This window comes from Atractosteus spatula, chromosome 1 (genome assembly GCF_055471065.1).
Source record: "Atractosteus spatula isolate fAtrSpa1 chromosome 1, fAtrSpa1.hap1, whole genome shotgun sequence".
In the NCBI taxonomy this organism is placed as follows: domain Eukaryota; kingdom Metazoa; phylum Chordata; class Actinopteri; order Semionotiformes; family Lepisosteidae; genus Atractosteus; species Atractosteus spatula.
The window spans coordinates 27,731,112-27,747,721 of NC_142706.1; the positions used below are offsets into that span (position 1 = coordinate 27,731,112).

The window sequence follows — 16,610 nt, forward strand, 5'->3', positions numbered from 1 at the left end:
AACTCTATTCTTTATCTTAAGTTAACAAAAGACATAGAAAGACGTTTAAGACATAACAGTATTCCACTTTCTTCATACACATTTTATGCATCAAAATATTTAACATGGTAACTTATGGTGGTTATTTTGGGAAGGTTTGGATGTGCTTGTTCTAACTATATAAAGTTTATATACATCATAAAAAGCTATAATGTTTTAACCTTTTTTAAGAATATGTAATAAGAACACTGTACTTGACAATGTTATTGTTGTAAAAAAAGTTGTAGTATTGATTTAATACCACTTGACAGGGAATATTAATATGGAATCATGTAACTAAAGAAATTTTGGCAGCAACAAATATCACTTGTAGATATTTTGGAAACATTTTGATGTTCGTTTTAACTACTTTTGCCATCCTTATAGTTGTAATGGACAACAAAACACTCATACACCTTAATGTAGCGTGATGCACCCAAGTGATAGTTTAGTACAATGGTTTAGATCAGTGGTTCTCAAACTGTGGTACCGCCAGGAGGTACGCCACTAATAAAACTAATATATAATATAAAACTAATAAAATTAGTTTGTGTCGAATAAGCAGCCTACATACTACGATACAGCGCGTGCTAATACTTGAGTGGACACAAGGGCTACAATGTAATTCTATACCATTCTATAGGCCAACTGTATTTAAAAAATGTTATCTCCAGCAAATAGGGAGGTAGGAGAATGTGCATGATTCCATATTAATTGGAACAATGCCAATGTTGTAAGCACAGGAAAGCATAGAAATGCGTACTACGAACACTGGCAATCTTGTGAGCATAGGAAAGCGTGATAGATAACAGAAAAATATTAAGGAACTGTTCTAGGTTAATTTGAGAAAATTACACAGAGCATCTCTGTGTTTCGCTCCCATGCGCATGAAATAAAAACTTCTTTTAACTTCTGAGATGGACTCCTGAAATGGAAACGGGGAAAGATGCAAGCTTGTGGATTGCTAAAGCAGGTAAGTCCCACATTATTTGTGACAAACTTTGTTTACGGTTGGCAAAGGAGCTGACATGTATTACTGTATGTGTGGAGAAAAAGCTGCTTGACACGCTGTCCCCTCCAAAAGACACAGTCACTCACAATTGTTGATATGTCGGATGATTTCAAAAGTACGCTGATAGAGCACGTTAAGATGAGCAGATGCTTTTCACTACAATTAGATGAGTCTGTAAATGTCGTTGATTTGGCCAATTTGCACATTTATGTTAGATATGAATTTGAGGGCATGTCCCATGAGCACTTTCTGTTCTGTAAGCCGCTACCAACAGGAATTACAGGAGAACACATATTTCAGCTTCTGAATGAATTTATTGAAGAGAATTGCATCGACTGGATAAAATGCGTCGGAGTTTGTGCAGACGGTGCTAGAGCGTCAAGAAAATGCCTGACGATTTAAAATCTGTAAGACTCTGTTGTAAATTGTATCAAGGCTCGACCAATTAATTCACATTTGCTTTGCTCGACTAAACATGCTCACCCCTCTCACTGAAATGGTGCTTTCTTTATTGTTTATTTTTAATTGTTGTTGTTCCTTTTGTCTTTCTGTAAATAGGTTTGAGAAGCCACCTTTAAAGGCGTTATATCAAATAAAGTTTTTTATTATAATATTTATTATATGTGTATGTGAGTGTGTGCATGCACGTGCGCTCATGTTGGTCATTGAGATTTTCTGGGGTTCCTATGAGAAGATAACTTGTAGGTGGTACCTGGATGTTTTGGTTTGATCAGGGGTGGTACTTGGTCCAAAAAGTTTGAGAACTACTGTTTAAGATACTCGCCTGCAACTCAGGCAGACCATTACTTTGTTTTTTCACACATCCCAAAATATAAAAAAAATGTTTATTTATAATAGCTTGCTGTGAACATAATGTGTAAATCTTTCAGGTTTACATCTGCATTGAGAAAATCTATATTCTGTCTTAAATCAAATTTCAGCAACAAGTAATCAAGAAACAATTTTACTTTACATTTTGATTACAAAAATGTATTTCACACATACTGTAGTGGCTTTAAAACCATAGGTTATCATACTCCATATACAGTATATATACAGTATGGTATATGATAACACTGCAGTTCATTGACATGTACACGACTTTTCTGGTGTATCTTTAGATATGACTTCATGAGTTTTGCGTGTATAGATTGTTGGGAGATGAGAAAGCTTTTCTTAAAAAATCCCAATTGGGACAAATAATTGTTTTCCTCATTGCACTACATATTCTAACAGTGTGACAATATGTAAGACAAACTATTCCACGAATAAATAAAAATTGTGATTTATTTTAATTAACATGAACACAGCACATGCACAATGTGAAAACGCTAAGTCTGAACTTGTGAGTAACCCCAACAACCACATCACCCAGTACAAAACACATGTTTCATAATTGCAAAATTAGGCGATAAACAGTAGAACTGCAATTATATTCACCATTATATTGTTACAAATGGGGGATACAAAAATGTAGAACATCAGGAATTGACCGAGCAGTTAAGTCAATAAGTAAAATAATTATTCGTAACACCCAATTGTAATTAATTTCTTTAGAATATACCAGAGTGGTTGGTATAATTAGAGGCATGCGAATGCTTTGTTCTCTGGCACAGCTTCGGTGAGAGGAGTAATAATCCACACTTTAACAAATACAGTATTTATAACAATGACAAGACATGAACTACACTACACACAACAAAAGATGCAACACACAAGTTACTCTATGTACAGTATATACAAACAAGGTGTTTCAGAGGCCTAACATTCTGCTCATCCAGAAAACCCTAGGCTGCTACTAAGCTCTTTCTGCCTAACAGGAGCATAATGTCTCTGAATGTCATAAATTATATTAATTTAGGAATATAAATTGGCTGGCAGTGGTAGTTTAAATAAAAATACACAACAGTATCCCTCTTTCTTATGTATATTTATATAGCTTGAAGTATTAGAAACATTTTAACCTGTTTCAGCACACTCCCTAAATGATTGCTTGGGAGAGTGGATTAGGTGCATGCCATTGAACCCAGCAGCCAGTGTTTGATTCCCAGTCAAGGCATGTGTTTTTCTTGCAACAAAAACAATCAGTTTTTTAAAAATAAAGTAGTAAATATTATGTACATTATATTGACATTTTATTTTTATATATCACAACGTGTTCAATAAAGACTTTCATTAAAGACTTTATGCATGAAAAACGGGTGATTGGCTGGCCAACATGACCAACAGGTGGCACTCGTGGTGCATTGGTTACTTCATTTAATCTCTTTACTGTGCATGTTTAAATCCTCTTCATATTGAATACTAATATGGAATTTTACAACTAAAGAGAAATTTTAGTAGCTGAGCATAAAAAGAAGAAGAGCATAATGCATCTGAAGGTCATAAACGTTATTAATTTAGGAACATAAACATACTATGTAAACTGGATATGGCTGGTATTGGTAGTTTAAATAGAAATTCCACACCAGTATTCCACTTTTTTTAAGTATTAAAGTCTTTCATTCGGTTACATACTGTAGTTATTTTGGAACAGTTTTTATGTGCTCCTTCTTGCTATATTAAGTTTATATACTTCATAAAAGTTATAATGTTTTATACTTTTCTATGAATATTTGCGCTCGTTATCATAGTAAAAAAACGCATACTTTTTAGAATTTTAGAATTAGAATTTCGGCTGAACAAGCTCATCAGAAGAGCAAGTCCAGTCACTGGGTCTGGCCTGGACCCCCTGGAGGTAGTGGCTGAGAGGAGAATGGTGTCCAAACTAGAGGCCATCATGGACAACGTCTCCCATCCCTTCTATGACATGCTTGTGGAAATGAAGAGCACGTTCAGCAATAGATTGATCCATCCACAATCTATCTCCTCTACAGGAGGTCATTCTTGCCTTCTGCCATAAGACTGTACAACACATCCACTTTGCATCTGGGCAGAGGCAACATTGACATTTACCTGTTTTTGGACTGAACAGTAAACTGTCTGCTACATCTGGCTTTCCCGTTTACAGCCGTTTTTGTGCAATATATGCCAGGGACTTGTGCAATTCATTTATATTTATACTTATATTGTGCAATACAACTTTTTGTGTACTGTTCTGGGTTGTTCTTTGTATGTTCTGGACTGTGTAACTCTGTGTAAGAGCTATGAGTAACTCTTCTTAGTGCACTTCTCACTGTACTGATTCTATTGTATTGTATGTATTGTATTATTATTATTATTATTATTGTATTATTATTATTGCATTCCCACATGCACTGTGTTTAACAAGAGCTCACGCCGCAAGTAATGTACCTATCACCATTCACTTCCGTCAGTATTTCAGTTCCCCTCTTTCCTCACCTCCCCGCTCACTATTGTGGATTCTCCTCAAGCTCCCAAGTGCAAGTTATTCATTACTATATAGTGGTTACATTGTTCAAGATGGCGCCGTGTTAGTGGCAGCCTGCTACAGCAGCTCTGTGTCTCTTTGTTGTCTTTTTGTTTCTTTCAGTTAGTTAGTGCTAGTGTGTTAGTGTTTTTTCTTCATACCCTTGATTCTTGTTTTTTCTGATACTCAGACCTCTGTTTCTATCGGGTTGCAATGCCCATAGCTACAGAGGCATTGTCTACACGCGGGACCAGCTGATTGCGCTAGCGCGTCCGGCTCTACTCACTGGAGAGAAGCCATCGGTTCCGGAGGAGCTGAGGAGGAGAAGCTGAGGCTGTAGGGTTGGTGCGACACGAAAGGCGAAGAGAAGGAGATTTAAACCCTACCTTCCTTTGATCATCATGGGAAATGTGAGGTCCTTAGCGAACAAGAGGAGGTGAGGAGCCAGAGGGAGTATAGGGAATGCAGTATCATGTGTTTCACCGAGACGTGGCTGCAGGAACTTATTCCGGACTCAAATGTTACCATCGGCGGCTTTCAGATGGTGCGGGAGGATAGAAACATCGAGAGCAGTAAGAGGAAAGGAGGGGGGCTCGCGGTGCTTGTCAACAACAGATGGTGTAATCCTGGACATACTCATGTTAAGGAGCGCGTCTGTAACCCAGACATCGAACTGGTAGCCATAGGACTGCGCCCATACTATCTGCCGCGGGAGTTTACATGCGCCATCTTTGTTGTTGTTTACATTCCACCTACGGCAAACGCAGAGGCAGCGTGTGACATCATAAACACAGTCACAGCCAGGCTACAAACAAAGCACCTTAGCGCTTTTATAGCTATTTCAGGGGACTTTAACCACATCTCTATTTCCACTGCTTTGCCTACTTTCCACCAGTTTGTTAAGTGCCCGACCAGAGAAAACAAAACACTGGACTTATTATATGCCAATGCTAAGGATGCATATAGTTCCACAGCCCTTTCCCCCCTTGGCAGATCAGATCACAACCTTGTCTTGCTTACACTACTATATACGCCTATTGTCCAGCGTCAACCTGCGACCATGAGGACTGTAAGGAGATGGTCTCAGGAGGCTATAGAGGATCTATGTGGTGCTTTGGAGGCTACTGACTGGGATGTGCTGTGCGAACCACATGGGGACGACATAGACAGCATGGTGGACTGTGTCACTGACTACATTAACTTTTGCGTAGACAACACCATCCCCACCAAAGAGAGAGCAAGGACGTCTACAGAAGGAAGGTAGAGGACAAGCTGCAAAGGAATAGGGTGAGAGATGTATGGAGCAGCATGAGAGAGATCACTGGCTTCAAACAGGCTGGGGGTGCAACGGAGGGGAACCTGGAGATAGCCAAAGAGTTGAACCAGTATTTTAACAGGTTTGATTCAGGGCCCTCTGTGGCTCAACACCCATCCCCCCACAGCCACACGCTCCCTAACCCTTCACAGCTGCGACTGCCCAACACCTCCTCCATACCCCCACAATAATGGCCGCTTACATCTATGACCCCCAACAGCTACTCACCCCCCCATCCCCCACAGCTGCCATTCTCCAACACCTCCACCATTAACACCTGCAGCACTGAGAGTGCCATGAGCACCATCCCCCAGGCCAGACTGACCATCACGGCTGACCAGGTGAAGAAGGAGCTGAAGAGGCTGCACCAGGGTAAGGCCACAGGACCAGACAACGTCTGTCCCAGAGTTCTGAGGGCCTGTGCTGATCAGCTGAGCAGAGTGCTCTAGCGACTGTTCAACCTGAGCCTGCGCTTGAAGAGAGTCCCTGTGCTCTGGAAGACATCATGCCTGGTCCCGGTACCAAAGAAAGGGCGCCCCTCTGTCCTCAACGACTACAGACCATTTGCACTGACTTCTCACGTCCAGGATGTCCAGGATTACACCATCTGTTGTTGACAAGCACCGCGAGCCCCCCTCCTTTCCTCTTACTGCTCTCGATGTTTCTGTCCTCCCGCACTTTGGATGAGATGTAAAACCGAGGTCCTGACTCTCTGTGGTCATTTAAAATCCAAGGGTGTTTCTTGAAAAGAGTAGGGGTGTACCCTGGTGTCCTGGCCAAATTTCCCCTTGGCCCTCACCAATGATGGTCTCCTAATAATCCCCATCTATGAATTGGCTTTATTACTCTACTCTCCTCCCCACTGATAACTGATGTGTGGTGAGTGTTCTGGTGCACTATGGCTGCCGTCGCATCATCCAGGTGGATGCTGCACATTGGTGGTGGTGGAGGGGAGTCCCCATTACCTGTTAAGCGCTTTGAGTGGAGTGTCCAGAAAAGTGCTATATAAGTCTAAGCAATTATTATTACATGTGGTTATTTCAGAAACATTTTTATGTGCTCCTTCTGACCATATTACTGTACATTTATATACTTTGTGAAAACTGATCGTTTTAACCTTTTCTGTGAATACGCTCGTTATTGGAGTAAACAAAAGCATACTTTTAGAATTTGATTAATAGGGAATATAATATGGAATCGCGTATCTAAAGAAATTAATAACGATATAATTATATTCATGTACTGTTGCACAAACAGTAGTATAAGACTTTCTATTGATATGAGTACGGCTGTTTCACCACGTTTGTGGCGTGATAGCTTAAGTGACTGACTTATAAGCGTGAGGTTGGGTGTCCAAATCCAGCAATCACTATGAGTTTTCTTTTAACAAATAAACATTTCTTTGGAAAACTAAAATAGCAAATATTATTGGCATTATATTGACATTTTTTATATTTCTAAATATCGCAACGTTTCGCAGGGTGTAGGGCGCAAACCCGCAAGCCCTACATTAATGTTGGGCATTCGCCTGGCGCTGCAGCCGAAGAGTGCCCAGCTGGGGTAAGCGGCGAGGGGCAGGACAGGAGTGGTAGTGATCAGGGTGAGGATTAGGAAAGCCGCTGACCAGTGCAGCTGATCCACTTTGAAATGGGCGTACAGTCTGGGAAGATCGTCCGGTTTCGCACCCCTGTGTCTGCTCTGCTGTGCTCTGCTCTCTTCTCTCTCGGGAGTGCTGGCTGTGCCAAATTTCACTCCACAAAGTCTGAGTCTCTGTGTCTACATTGTTTGTAAACAAACCGGTTTCACAAGTGTTTCCTCAGCTTCTTCATTTTCAAAGTAGAATAGGGCAAGTCTTCCAATGAAAGACAGTCCACCTTCCCCTTATGGACAGACTGACACATGTTTTCTTAGAAAAACAGATTCACAACGCGAACCTGTGTCAGTCTTCTGTGTAAAAAAAAAACTGTCTTGAACACCGTGGGTGCTGTTCTTAATAAGCTGCTGAATAAAGAATAGGAATTTTCCTGCTGTCAGCAGTATTGTGTATATAGTTTTACGTACAGGCTGTGAAAAGTTTCACAAGTAGAGGTCTTTAAAATTAGGCTGGGCAAACTATTTTTTTTTCATTCTTAAAAAATAAATAAAAAACGAGATATAATGATGTGTTCCTGCTTAGACATTGCACGACTTTAAAAGCTATGAAAACAGGCTTCGATAGTTAATAACCACTTTTTATGCGCGGAAAACGGGTGATTTCTCTTCCACGTGAACAGCTTAGAATCTCTGTGTACGCTGTAAGGTTTTTACTTCTTAATTAAATGTTTAAAATACACGAATTTCATAAAAACAACACACATTTCAAACAGAAAAAATCAAAGCCAAAAAATTGGCTTGTGAACAGCATTCCCCTATTCATAGTTGTGCATAGTGCCACATTAAATAAAAGCACAAGAAAAAGAGATTCAGAACGCAGTCTTCTTTGTAAAAACATATTTTTTAATAAGCTGCTCCTTTTGTAATGTAATATTACTTTATCTCATGCCAAATGAAAACCACAGGAATTGAATCCAGGGCCCCAGTGCTATGAGGTAGCAATGCTTACTAGTGCTCCGTCCCACCATTAACATTCAGTGAAGTAATTTGTGAATACAAAAAGTTGGCACTTTAGTCAAAGACCTGAATGAAAGCAGGAGTTGAGGGCTGGTCAATGAGGAGGAAACTGCATCAAAAGGGGTGTACTGCAGGGATGAACTGTTCCTCCTGATGTGAGATACTGGTACAGCAAGCAAACCAGACAAATATGCAGAAGACAGAAAAACAGGGGGAGTGGCACACCAGAACTGCAGCAACATACTCAAAAGAAGGGCAAATCATGGATTGGGCAGACATTTGGTAATTGAAATTTAACATTGGTAAGTGAAAAGTGATTGAGAGACTTTGTAGGAATGTACACTGTACACACTGTGTGAAATGGGGGAAAGAGCTACAAGAAACTAAAAATGAAGGGGATCCAGTGAGGACTGTGAAGAACACAAACAATAAAGAAAAGTAATAAAAAAGCAAATAATGCCTGGGTTTATAGCAAAAGTGTGAAATTTAATTCAAGGGAGTAAATTTGCTCCCTCTACATTATTAAGATCTCATTTAAAATCAGTTCAGTTTTTACCACAAAAAGCAAAATTAATGTGTCTTGGTCTCACAGGATTGTTGTATGTGGACAATCTAGACGAAACTATAATTTAAAATTCTAAAGGTTACAGATAGCATCAGCCCTGGGGACTATTTCCAAATTCAATTGTGAAATGAGGACACAAGGTTAAAATTGAAAACTAAGATGGATTTAATTTAGGACTGAGAATAGGATACATTTCTTTACACAAGGATAGCTTCAAAGCTAGCTAAGGCACAAATTCAAGAGGCAGCGGGACAACATTTTGGATTCTAAACTACAGAAGGTAGCTTGCAGCCCTACAGTACATATGCTCTTAAATGACCATACTGTGAGTACACCCTATCAATATTCACAGTCATCACAGAATCTTAAAGTATTCAATGTGAATCAACATAAGTGTAACAAAATCTGTCATCATAAAACAGCAGTGTAAGTCATCAGTTATAATCTTGAAAAAACTTTGGAGACTTACATCCTGCAATATGTCAGAAGATCCATAGTTTGTCAATATATGCACCAGCTTATGGCAATTAGCATGCCAATCAAGAAGGTCAAAACCATGTAATTGGCTTCTTTACAGTGAGAGGTTACAAGAGAGTAAGTTAAGAGCTGAGGTCATACTTAAAGAATTGTTCTTGAGTTCAAACTATAGTGAATCTTCTGCAACTCCAGCTACAGGCATTTTTCTTAGGCCTGTGCTCTGCTAATTGATCAACTGGCAACAAAGATCAGGCAGGGATAGCAGTGCCACATTAAATAAAAGCATGAGAAAAAGAGATTCAGAATGCAGTCTTCTGTGTAAAAACATTGGTTTGAACATCATGGGAGCTGTTTTTAATAAGCTGCTGAGTAAAGAATATTTGAATTTTCCTGCTGTCAACAGTATTGTGTATTGAGCGAAAACAGGACATAAAGAAGGGTTTCAGAAATCAAACAAAGCTTTATTCCCGTGCTTACAGTCTAGGTAATTGGAGGCTGCGCTGTAATGCTTCCTATGGTGATATACGGGTTTTTCACACAAAGCCGTATTGAGCAGTATTTCTCGCGTTGTGTACACAATGGTCCCCCCGGGTTCCAGTTAGTGCGTAATTACGCATCGATGAAAAACCGGAAGTTTAAAAAAAGAGAATTAGCTCACTGATAGTTTTATGTGGAGGCTGTGAAAATTTTCACAAGTCGTGGTCTTTAAAATGCATTTGGTTTGAAGGCTTTCTGTGTTTCCCCTGCGAAGATATGAACAAAAGAATATTCGAGCATGGTAAAAAAATGGCTTAAAAACTACACAGTAAAGGCTGTGAAAACAGTCACAATGTACTTTGTACACACAGCAAGTGTTTTCGTAACTCTAGGAATTAAAATCGCAAATGCGTGTTTAAATGCCTTTATTGATTCACAATCTGACAATACAATGTCAATCGTTATCTTTGCCTTCTAAGTCCCTTAATTAACTTTAAGCATAGCTTTCTCACCATTTAGATTTATTTTTCATACCATCGTTAAACAAAGCAGGAGCGTATAGTACTTCCTTGTGGAATCAAATGTGGAAAGATTAGATTGTAATCGTTTTAATTTTTTAAATACATTTTAGAAAAGTGTCATCTATACAAAAAAGTTTCATTTAATACCACTCGATAGTTATATTAATAGAGATAAGCTCTCTATTAAAGCTCAGATCAAAGATCAAACAGCAATATCTCACACACTGGGACAGATCTGTGATCTGTGATGTGGTTGCGTGTGAATTGTGGTGCTCTAGCAGGCTAGCTGGGGTCTGTGTGGTTCGGGCCGGCTGTCTGTGCCGAAAAATAAATAAAAAAACGGTTTAACAACTCTTAAGCATACTGTAGTTTTTATTAACAACTTTATCAGTGAAAAGACCAACCAAAAGACCAGAAAAAGGCACTTTTCCTCCCCCCTACATTCTCAGAGTAGAATAGGCGCACCTTCCAATGAAAGGCAGTCCCCCTCCCCCTAACAGATGTTTTCACTGCCTATTATTTGATTAGTTATTCAGAGGGAAAAAGCAGTGACGTCACCGTGCTGGCAAGCATGCTCTTTAGATAACGCAATTCCATATTATATTCCCTATTAATCAAATTCTAAAAGTATGCTTTTGTTTACTCCGATAGTGAGCGTATTCGCAGAAAAAGTTAAAACTATCACTTTTCTCACAAAGTATATAAACAATATGGTCAGAAGGAGCACGTAAAAATGTTTCCAAAATAATAATTAAATTCTGAAAAGTATGAGTTACTTTTACTGTGATAACGAGTGCAAGTATTCATGGAAAATGGTAATCACTTAACTTGGAATTTTTTGTGATATTTAGAAAGACCAACAAATTAGTAATTAATATCGGTAGCAGTTTGAAATTATTCGTTGTTATTAATAAATGGCTTCGAGCATGTTGTGATATTTAGAAATACAGTGGTGTGAAAAAGTGTTTGCCCCCTTCCTGATTTCTTATTTTTTTGCATGTTTGTCACACTGAAATGTTTCAGATCATCAAACAAATTGAAATATTAGACAAAGATAATACAAGTAAACACAAAATGCAGTTTTTAAATGAAGGTTTTTATTATTAAGGGAAAAAAAATCCAAACCTACATGGCCCTGTGTGAAAAAGTGATTGCCCCCCCCTGTTAAAACATAAATCAACTGTGGTTTATCACATCTTTGGAAAGCTGAGTTCAATTTCTCTAGCCACACCCAGGCCTGATTACTGCCACACCTGTTCTCAATCAAGAAATCACTTAAATAGGACCTGCCTGACAAAGTGAAGTAGACCAAAAGATCCTCAAAAGCTAGACATCATGCTGCAATCCAAACAAATTCAGGAACAAATGAGAAACAGAGTAATTGAGATTTATCAGTCTGGAAAAGGTTATAAAGCCATTTCTAAAGCTTTGGGACTCCAGCGAACCACAGTGAGAGCCATTATCCACAAATGGCGAAAACATGGAACAGTGGTGAACCTTCCCAGGAGTGGCCGGCCGACCAAAATTACCCCAAGAGCGCAGCGACGACTCATCCAAGAGGTCACAAAAAACCCCACAACAACATCCAAAGAACTGCAGGCATCACTTGCCTCAGTTAAGGTCAGTGTTCATGACTCCACCATAAGAAAGAGACTGGGCAAAAATGGCCTGCATGGCAGAGTTCCAAGACGAAAACCACTGCTGAGCAAAAAGAACATAAAGGCTCGTCTCAGTTTTGCCAGAAAACATCTTGATGATCCCCAAGACTTTTGGGAAAATACTCTGTTGACTGACGAGACAAAAGTTGAACTTTTTGGAAGGTGTGTGTCCCATTACATCTGGTGTAAAAGTAACACAGCATTTCAGAAAAGGAACATCATACCAACAGTAAAATATTGTGGTGGTAGTGTGATGGTCTGGGGCTGTTTTGCTGCTTCAGGACCTGGAAGACTTGCTGTGGTAAATGGAACCATGAATTCTGCTGTCTACCAAAAAATCCTGAAAGAGAATGTCCGGCCATCTGTTCGTGACCTCAAGCTGAAGCGCACTTGGGTTCTGCAGCAGGACAATGATCCAAAACACACCAGCAAGTCCACCTCTGAATGGCTTAAGAAAAACAAAATGAAGACTTTGGAGGGGCCTAGTCAAAGTCCTGACCTGAATCCGATTGAGATGTTGTGGCATGACCTTAAAAAAGCGGTTAAGGCTCGAAAACCCTCCAATCTGGCTGAATTACAACAATTCTGCAAAGATGAGTGGGCCAAAATTCCTCCACAGCGCTGTAAAAGACTCATTGCCAGTTATTGCAAATGCTTGATTGCAGTTGTTGCTTCTAAGGGTGGCCCAACCAGTTATTAGGTTTAGGGGGCAATCACTTTTTCACACAGGGCCATGTAGGTTTGGATTTTTTTTTCCCTTAATAATAAAAACCTTCATTTAAAAACTGCATTTTGTGTTATCTTTGTCTAATATTTCAATTTGTTTGATGATCTGAAACATTTCAGTGTGACAAACATGCAAAAAAATAAGAAATCAGGAAGGGGGCAAACACTTTTTCACACCACTGTATAAAAAATGTCAATATAGTGTCCATAATATTTGCTATTTTAGTTTTTCAAAGAAATGTTTATTTGTTAAAAGAAAGCTCATAGCAATTGCTGGATTTGAATGCCCAACCTCATGCTTATAGGTCAGTCACTTAAGCTATCACACCACAGACACAGTGACATAGCATAGTGCTGAAACAGCCGTACACATATCAATGGAAAGTCTTATACTACTGTTTGTGCAACAGTACATGAATATAATTATATAGTTATTAATTTCTTTAGATACACGATTCCATTTTATATTCCCTATTAATCAAATTCTAAAAGTATGCTTTTGTTTACTCCGATAACGAGTGTATTCGCAGAAAAGATTATAACGATCAATTTTCATAAAGAATATAAACGTACAGTAATATGGTCAGAAGGAGCACGTAAAAACGTTTCCGAAATAACCACATTTAAGACTTTGATGCTTAAAATGTTTTGGGAGAAATGGAATACTGGTGTGTATTTTTTCTTTAAACTACCAAGACCAGCCATATACAGTACAGTTTACATACAGTAATATGTTTATGCTCCTAAATTAATCTTTTATGAGCATGTGAAAGGCATACTTTGTATGATTGGAAACGAATGCGTGATCGGATCAACGAAATGCTGTGGTGTTACTTTTTGTCAATGAACAAATAAAGTATATTCGTTTACAAAGACGGTTACAAAGAATGTGGACCAGGGTAATACTTTGAGTTTACAGCTTGTCCAAGGTCATTCATTAATTATACTATTAGTAATATCTTCAGTAAAGACTTTGATGCATAAGATATTTCTGCAAAATTAAAATATTTATGATAAAGGTGGTAGGTTGTGTACTTTTGTCCAACTGAGCAATCTTGCTTTCATAAAATATACCAACTTTTTAATGTATAATGATTAACATGCTATAATACACAGTTTAAATTTAAAAGTCTATAGAGTATACAACTTAAATTCTTAATTGAATAAAGATTGTCCCTCAGCAGTTATCAGGATTCGAAAGTGGGTGTTTTCTGGTGACAGCTCAAATGCTGTACATGAGAGTTTAAGCTTTATTAGCTCCACCTGGCGGTTTTACAAGGTGATTACGGATACTATTAACATAATCTAATTTGCATACGGTTTAATGCGGTATGACGCGATATGATTATGATGCTACACGCCCACCGTGTTGTACCGCAGCACACCCCGCTCGTTTTGAATGGCTGCATCTGTACATTAAATCTGACTATCAAAAAACCAGGGTTCACTTTTTTTCCCTCTCCCTACTCTCTCTCACCTGCTGCAATTCGGACACAGAATGGTTAAAAATGGGAACAGATGAGGCAGGCAGAGGGAAGGGGGAGGGGGGAGGCATCTTCCCACCTCTATGACTAAAGAAAGTGGCAAAGAGGAATGGCTAGAGCGACATACAAAGCTGAAAAAGTTTGGTGTGGTCTTCTCTGCATTAAAGGTACAGTCATTATGAATGAATTTTCACCTCGAACGTTTGCCCACCAGCTAACACACCAGCTAACACACAGAAGCAAACAAAATGTACTTGCAAGAATAGTTATTACAAACATTAAAGAAAACATACTTGCTTTACACTGTTATACTGTACAGTGTATTAAAACACTTTATTGTCACTACACTGCCCACTAAACCTCCTTCCCACAATTTCACGGAGGCAAGGTCACGTAGCTGATTCACAGCTGGATACAATTTTATCTTGCAAAAATTCAGATATTTGTCAACATATTTAGCAAGGTGACTTTCTGCTCAATTAAATAAAGCTATAGTACAGACAGTTTTTAAATTCTTCAAGCAAAATTAGCTGTTTGTCAAAATCTGCTACTTTGCAAGCAGTACACGACTTCTCAAAAGGTACCTTTTGTCTCTCGTGCAAACTTAACAAAGGTTTATTTTTTATAATTCTGAAATTTGAACATTATGCCTCAGGGACTCATTATAGTACTGTAGCGAATACGGTTTGCACAGGAAAATCAAAATACTGCACCCCATCCCAGCCAGATCTCACCGCCCGCTGTTCCAAAGCCATATGGTTTTAAAGTATGTGTGAAATATCTTTTCTTACTCCAGTTATTAATCCAATCTATTTTTACTCATCCGGCTATGTAAAAAATATGGCCAAAAGGATCGCTGTAAAGGTTAAATTCTGAGCGGAAAAGACAAGACTCAAGCTGTCTTCTGTAACTCTTCAGTTTACGGCTTGTCCATGGTCATTCATTATTATTATATTATAATAATATATATATATAATAATTATATAATTAATATTGTAATGAATGCCAGGCATACAGATGGTACGAGCCGGTTGCAGCGCAGTGACAGTACAGCCCTCTTTTTTCCCTCCTTTAACGTAAAGAATTGCATGAAGAAATCCTAAATGACGAAACTATCACTTATAATAATTCATCCAGATACACTCACACCATAGCCAACAACAAGCTATAATAGTGGACAATTTTTATATATTCAGTTACGTAAGAAACAGAGTTCTTACATATTCTCTGGTTTGAACCGCCTGGTTGCAGCGCACTACATGACAGTCCATTGCCTGTTACCACTATAATATATATATATATATTTTAAAAACGAACGTTAAATGTTTCCAAAATGACCCATTGTGATATTTTAGCTACTTAGTTATATTAATATTACTGTCAAGAGGTTTTAAATCAGTACAACTTCTATGAAATTCAAGTATTTTAAACGTTTAATCAAAAAGTGTTTTTTAACTATCTAAACCATTTTTTACAGCTTTTAAAGTCACACAATGTTTGAGTTAGGCAGGAACACGTCATTGTATCTTATTTGTATCTTGTTTTTAATTTAATTAAATTTAATTTTGATTTAAGTTTTTAAAATAAAAAAATTGTTTGCCCATCGTGTTGACAGTTACTCCAATTACCGCAATTGTAAAAAAAAAACATTCCCCCCTCCCTTGTTTAACTTAAAGATTTCCATTAAGAAATGCTTAAACACAAAACCATCATGTGTCGATTTAAATGTGCTTCTTTCCGTTGGGTATGCATGATTAGCAACACGGGGTCATTGTCATGATTTCTCTATTATTATCAAATCCCTCAACTCATTCAGATGTGGTTATTTTGGAAACATTTTGACATGTTCCTTTTAACTACATTGCTGTCGATATTGTAGCAATAGATAAAATGAAACGCTTGGAGTTTGTAATGCAGGGCGCTCTGAAAAAGTTAAACTTTGATGGAGGAAAAATAAATGTATTTCCCACAGGCTATACTGTAGTGGCTTTAAAACTATACAACACTGTGCTGTATGCGCGTGGCACTTCTTTGTTCAAGTTTTAAAGCTGCAGTACGGAAAAATTAGTGTTAAGAAAAAACAGGACATTTGAATGCTGGTTGCCTTATGTTAAAAGACAAATTCCTAAAAGAAGAAATTGTCTCCATCACTCTGCCCAACCCCCCGCCCCTCGCAAGACAAAGGCGATAAAAACTAATTCAAAAGGACAAACTATGCTTAACAGAGCCACTTGTAAGAGCAAGGTGACTTTCTGCTCAATTAAATAAAGCTTCTGTACAGACAGATTTTAAATTCTTCAAGCAAAATTAGCTGTCAAAAGTATATTGCTATATATAACGTGTTCAATAAATAGAATGAGCAAAAGTGAAATCCTGT

At 38.3% G+C, this 16,610-nt stretch overlaps 1 protein-coding gene across 1 annotated transcript in view; it reads right to left on the reverse strand.

Annotated features, from left to right (window-relative positions):
- nwd2 (NACHT and WD repeat domain containing 2) overlaps positions 1 to 16,610 on the reverse strand; it is a 196,668-nt gene that overhangs the window by 80,606 nt on the left and 99,452 nt on the right. The gene's annotated exons all lie outside the window — the stretch shown is intronic.